Source organism: Myotis davidii, unplaced genomic scaffold (assembly GCF_000327345.1).
Source record: "Myotis davidii unplaced genomic scaffold, ASM32734v1 scaffold142, whole genome shotgun sequence".
NCBI lineage: Eukaryota > Metazoa > Chordata > Mammalia > Chiroptera > Vespertilionidae > Myotis > Myotis davidii.
In genome coordinates this window covers 2,378,381-2,384,662 of record NW_006294400.1, presented here as the reverse complement: position 1 = coordinate 2,384,662, position 6,282 = coordinate 2,378,381, and positions in this window count along the sequence as shown.

The following is a 6,282-nucleotide window of genomic DNA, read 5'->3' as shown; positions in this document are numbered from 1 at the left end:
GAGGGGACCAGAGGGCCAGGGACAGCTCTAGGTCACGCTCCTCAGAGCCCTGTCCACACCACTGTGTCCCCAAGGACTGTCCCACTGCATCTCCAGACCGGTCCTGCTGACCCCAGCCACAGTCCACTGTGTCCCTGACTCCGTCTACCTGGGGCTCAGGCCCGCTGTTCAGGGGTGTGCCTAGTACTGGCCCCCGCGTCCCAGCCACTCTGATCCCAACTTCTGTCTGTGTCCCTGCAGGACACTGGCCATGCCCGCACGGCCCTGCCCTGGCCCAGGGAGGGCGCTCACGCTCCGAGGGGCCAGCGTCCTGTGCAGTGGAAGGGGACATCCAAGCCCTTCCCAGCCCTGGGAGCCCCCACATTTCAGCAGATGGAACGCGAAGGGGAGGGCTGGGAGGGCTGGGAGCCCATGCAAAGTCGAGCCGCGGGAGCATCCGGAAGGTCCCGGATGAGGTGATCATAGTTCCACCCCACCCCACCTCTGGTCACACCTCATCGTAGGTGGCCTGCGGGCGGCTCTGGGGACAGGGGCCATGCAGATGCTGCACTGGCAGGAGCTGTGGGGCAAGTTGTCCGGCCCTCGGTCGCTCAGGGTGGATGGGTCCATGGTGGCGCCTGCATCCCATGGGCTGACGTCAGAAGCCAGTGAGGCCACAGCAGGCAGTGGGCCCTCGCTGAGTTGGCATATGCTCCCTCCCCTCAACCCTGCCATCTCCATGGAGTCATGGAAACAAAGGCCCCAACCAGAGGTCAGGCCTGGGGTGGCCCAGCCGCTTAGTGGCATCAGGCAGTGTCAGAAGCCAGGGTGGTCCTGACCTGTGGCCTGAATTCGGGGACAAGTGTCCAAATACAGCTCCGCCCCCACTGACCACTGTGCCAACTTGCATGGACCAGTGCAGAGTCCCTGGGTGAATGGGCACCGGCTAAAGAGAGCCCACATCCAGGCGTGCTGACCATGACGCTGCTGCCGGAAGTGAGCCCAGTGCAGGGAGGGGAGGTCCGAAACCCTGGCCAGTGAGCTCAGCCTGGGTCCCGAGTTCCGGCCCTGCAGCAGGTAGAACTGTGCCCGCGCTGGAGGCGGGCCGCCGGGAGCACTTCCCGCCCCGCCCGCAGCCCCGCAGCAGAAGGCGCTGTCCTGTGGGCAGCACAGCCCGGCCCTGCGCGCAGGCACCCCTGTCCTGGGGAACCAGGGCCAGGCACGGGGCAAAATGAGTAAGAGAACAACACGCTAGGCGAGCTGGTGCTGAGGGCTCCAGACGGAAAGAGAGCGGGAAGGAGGGGAAGGCGGGTGGGCTGGACGGCCAAGAGCAAGTGCTGCGGAGGTGACATTTGAGCAAGTACCTGAGGGAGGTGAGGCGGGGCCATGTGGACAGCTGGGGGAGGGGGTTTCGGGCAGAGGCACAGCACATGGAAAGGCCCTGTGGAGGCCGAGAGCCGGGGGTGAGGAAGGAGGGCTGAGCAGAGCGGGCTCGGACAGGAGCAGGAAAGGACAGGTCCTGGCCGCATTGTGAGGGCCGTGCCCTGTGCCCCGGGTCAGCCCGTAGAGGCAGGACACGAGGTGACTGGGGTTGTGAGTAGAGGCAGGACATGAGGTGACTCGAGCTCTAAGAGGACCTCACTGCCAATGTGCAGCGAAGTACAGGGAGCGAAGGGCGGGGCAGGGAAGTCACTGTCGCTCGGGCAGAAGGCGCAGGGCCGAGCGGGAGGCACGAAGTACAGGGAGCGAAGGGCGGGGCAGGGAAGTCACTGTCGCTCAGGCAGGGCCAAGCGGGAGGGCCGAGCGGGAGGCGGGGAGGGGGTCAGAGTGGAGATGTACTGGGAACAGAGCCGGGCTTCCTGATGGATGGAGGGGTGAGAGGCGGACGGAAGGAAATCCCTTCATAGAGGCGGGAGGCTGAGGGAGGACCTTGGCCCTCACGTGCTGGGGCAGCAGGCGGTGCAGTGGAGGACAAAGTGGTGTCTGAGTGCGGGCAGCATGGGCAGCGCCTCACAGCAGAGACTGGACCCCCCGGGGCACGGACACAGGGCAAGCAGCTCCTGGCGCAGCTGGTGTTGGGAGGGGTCGCCCAGAGGAGCAGGGGTGACAGTGATGGGTGAAGCAGAGGCTGGGCCAGGTGGGCGGAGCCAGCGGGGCAGGTGAGGAGGGACGGAGGTGAACTCAGAGTCCTGGGACCCATCAGGCCAAGGTGGTGTCTATGGCCGCCTCGGCCCTCAGGGCGAACGGGAGCACTGTCCGAACCAGGAGCTGACCGGCCGGGTTTGAGTCCAGCCCTTTGCTTCCCACGGGGAGCCAGGCTCAGCGCTGCCGAGAGGAACTTGGCTCGGGGACCGAACTGGGGTCAGAAACCAGCTACGCTCACGCCGCTCGGCCCGAGTCTCCCCGAAGTCGTGACCAATAAAAGCCACAACCGGTGTGCTTTCTGGAAGGTTTCCTCCCAGGGCGCCCAGAGGGCCGGGCACAGGGCGGTTCCTTCTCTCCTCAGGACCCAGCCCAGTGTCACCTCCTCGGAGAGGCTGCTTTGGACCCTCCTGAGCACTTCAGATGCCATCACGGCTCCACGCATGGGCAGGGGACAGTGCCGCGCTCAGGCTGGCACGCTCTGTGCCCCTGCTGCCTGGGGGCTTCTCGGGGGACGTGGCACAAGGGAGACCCGCCTGGAGCTCCGGCATTTGCCACCCAAAGGTTCGGGAAGATCTAATCCCAGATCATCACCAACCTCCTCCACACTTGCCACCAAAAAAGAGAAATTCAGCAACAAAGGCTGACCAACGGGGGACCGATGCCAGTGGGCAAACACCATCCCCATCTTGCCCATGGACAGCCCTGAGGCACGTGTCATGCGACACCTCCCCCGTCCTATGGGATTGAGCAGACACCGTCCCTGGAGGGCAGCAGCCAACTTCGTGTCACACCCGCACGCCAGCTCCTCCCCTCCAAGCCTCAGCTGCCGGACTCTACTATGGGGAAGAACGTTTGCATTAGTTCTCCTCAAAGAGCTCTCGGGAATGGGGGCTGTCCTGGGCTGAACAGGGTCCCCCAAATTCACATCCAGGCAGAATCTCAGACTGTGACTTTATTTGAAAATAAGTCTTTGCGGCTGTGATGAGTTAGGCTGAGATGAGGGCACGCTGGCTTACAGTGGGTCCTAAGTCCAGTGTCCTTGTCAAAGAAGGAGAGGGACACTGAGACCCAGGCACAGAGGGGACCCACGCGGGGAGAGGTGGAGGCCGGGACGGAGCGGAGCGATGCATCTACAGGCCCAGAAGCCAGGAGGAGGGCGGGCTCCCCCGGGGCCTCAGGAGGAACCATCCCTGCTCACGCCGTGGTTTCGGACTGATGGCCTCCGGAAACTATCAGAGAATATACATACATTCCTGTTGCTTTAAGCCAGTTTGTGGTGCTTGTTCGCTAGTAAGGAGAGCCAGGCTGTGGGCACACGGTGCTTGTCGTCTCAATGGCCTAAGACACACGAGGAGATGGATCGGGGCACAGGGGCCTCTGTGCAGGACCTGCACACGTTTGCTCGCTAGCGTGGGGCTCACAACTCCAATTCACCTGTGTGCACACCCCAGGGCGCGTCCAGAGTGGCCACCGAGCCCCGAGCCGTGAGCTCCCCGCCTGGGTCTAAGGACAGGTGAGCCCATCAGCAGGACCCGGAGCCCACAGCCTCCATCGCACGTGTGTAACGGCGAGGACACCGGGGTGACCACAGACTGCACCGCCTCCATCGCACGTGTGTAACGGCGAGGACACCGGGGTGACCACAGACTACACCGCAGGAAACCAGACAGCATTCATGCACGGAGCAGGCGCGCGGCCCCGGGCGCACGGACAGGGCGCTGTGCAGACCCGCCCGGGAGGGTGTCTGCCACAGGGGCGGCTCTGAGGAACGCGGAGTGAGGAGCAGTGGCACAGGCAAAGCAGAGAAGGAGGAAAATCCATTTGGGGCCAAGAGCCCTGTCTGAACTTTGTCCTTTTCTCAAGCAAAAGAAAATATTATTTCACCCTCTAAAGAACCACACATAATAACAGGCGAAATGTCAAGACCAATGTTGATCTAAACCCCCAAGGAAAACAAACATCTCCGTACCTTCTCCACGGCCTCGCCACCTCACCCTGCTCGGCTAGTTTAAACAGATCTAGCGGTGGGCAGAGGGGCGGCGAGGGGCGGGGGGCAGGCTGCCGGGCGGGAGCTGGGAGGGAGGCTGGGCCACTACGGGGCCAGGAGCCGTCTGGGCGGCCTGGCCTGGGGTGGACACACAGATCAGGCCGGCCACAAAGACCTCGGTCTGATTTCCAGTCCCAATGTCACTCCCTGGCTCTGTGACCTTGGGCAGGTAGCCTGACCTCTCTGAGCCTGCGTTTCCTTGTTGGCACATCAGGAGGGTGGCATGGGATAATGCAGAGAGGGCACCAAGCACAGTGCCTGGCACAAGTGTTAAATAAAAGCAACTACTGCCCAGCCGGCGTGGCTCAGTGGTTGAGCATTGACCTGTGAACCAGGAGGTCATGGTTCGATTCCCAGACCTGGGCTGTGGGCTCAATCCCAGGGTGGGGTGTGCAGGAGACAGCTGACCAATGATGCTCTCTCATCATTGATGTTTCTATCTCTCTCTCCCTCTCCTTTCCTCTCTGAAATCAATTTTTCTTTTAAATTTTTTAAAGTGACTGCTATTACGGGCCCAGCCAGGTCACCCAGTGGGAAGATTTAAAACCAGGCCCATCCTGCTCCAAAAGCCCCCAACAGGGGTGACTCCCCGGCCCACCCGGGAAGCTGGCCCCGGAGTCCCTGGGGCTCTCTGCACCTTGGAAGTTCATTGGGAGATGTTAGCTTGCACTGCCCAAGAGACTCCCAAGTTTGGCTCTGGCTTGAAGCCTCAATTGACCGGCCCCTGGCTATTGGTTCTCCCAGCCCCACCCAGGGATCCTCCAAACTTTCAGTCCAGTTTTTGGGGATTTTTTTCTGAATTGAAAACAACCCAACAAATATTTGTGGAGCCCCCTCTCTGTGCCGGGCCCTGGGCTGAGCCCGAGGCCCAGGTTAAATCCTCTTCAAGTCCAACCCTCAAGAAAGTCCCAATCAAGGGGGGGAGGAGGAGGGCGTGTTCTGGAGGGAGAAACAGATGGAACAAGACTATTAATATCATGAATAGCTGCTCTCGTGGGGCCTGGGTAAGCCCCAGTAGGAAGGAGGTTAGGAAAAGGGGCACCTGAGTCTTCGGGGACTCGGGAGGGGGTGACGTTTGAGTGAAGACTTGGAGGTGAGCAGTGGTTTGCCTGGAGGAGGGAGAGGAAGGACTCGCTCTTGTAAAAGCAGGGGGGCAGGGGCGCCTGAGTCATGGCCATCGACACGCAGTTCATTGCCCTGGAGTGTGGGAGGTTGACAGAGAGGTTCGTGAACTGATCTAAGACCCCACGAGAGAGTAGGACGGAGGCGCTGGCAGGGGCCACGTCGGGACAGGTTTGATGGAGGTGGGTTTACACGGAGAGCAGGGGGGCCGTGGGAGCAACAGGCCGGTGGTGTCGCAGGGAGAAGACTGAGGGGGCTGAGGATACGGCAGCTGAGCGAGGGCAGGGCCTGAGGGATGCTGAGGGGAGAGGGCGCCCAGGATGTGCATACGGCAGAGCCGGAGGGCTTGGTGCCCGACGTGGAGCAGGAGGGAGGATGGAGAAGCGGGAGAAGCCTACAGGCTGCGCCGATGTCACACCTGTAGGGGCTGAGCGTGGTGCGTCCCTGAGATGGCAGCCTGGGAGGGGGTCCTCCTGGGTGAGGCGTCCTGGGGCCTGAGGTGTCCCAGCGAAGACACCAGAGGCCGTGGGCTGTGTGGGTCGGGAGAAAAGGTGGAGGTGGGAGCAGGTTTGCTTATCACCCTGTGGTCGTGGTGGCTGAGGTGGCGGTGAAGCAGAGAAAAGAACCGTTCAGGATGCCAGGCTACCAAAAACCCGACAACGGACCAGACCACGTGGAGGGCAGAGGTGGCCTCGCCAGGAGTCTTTTCAGGACTCGGGGCGCAGAGGGCGAGCGGAGAGCTGAGGGCTGGAGGAGGTGAGGAGGTGGGCAAGGACAGGGGCCACACACCCGTCTTTTGAAAGCTTGGCAGGAAGTGGAAGGAGAGAGAGAAGATGGTCCCTAGCGGGAGACTCAAGGTCAAGGGAAGGTCTGTATTTCAAAACGGGAAACTTAAAAGCTGCTGGTGATTCAGTTCGAGTCACAGGAGCCGACGGGTTGCTGGAGACAAGGAGGTTCCCGGGGAGGACACTGAGACGGGGGAGGAGGGA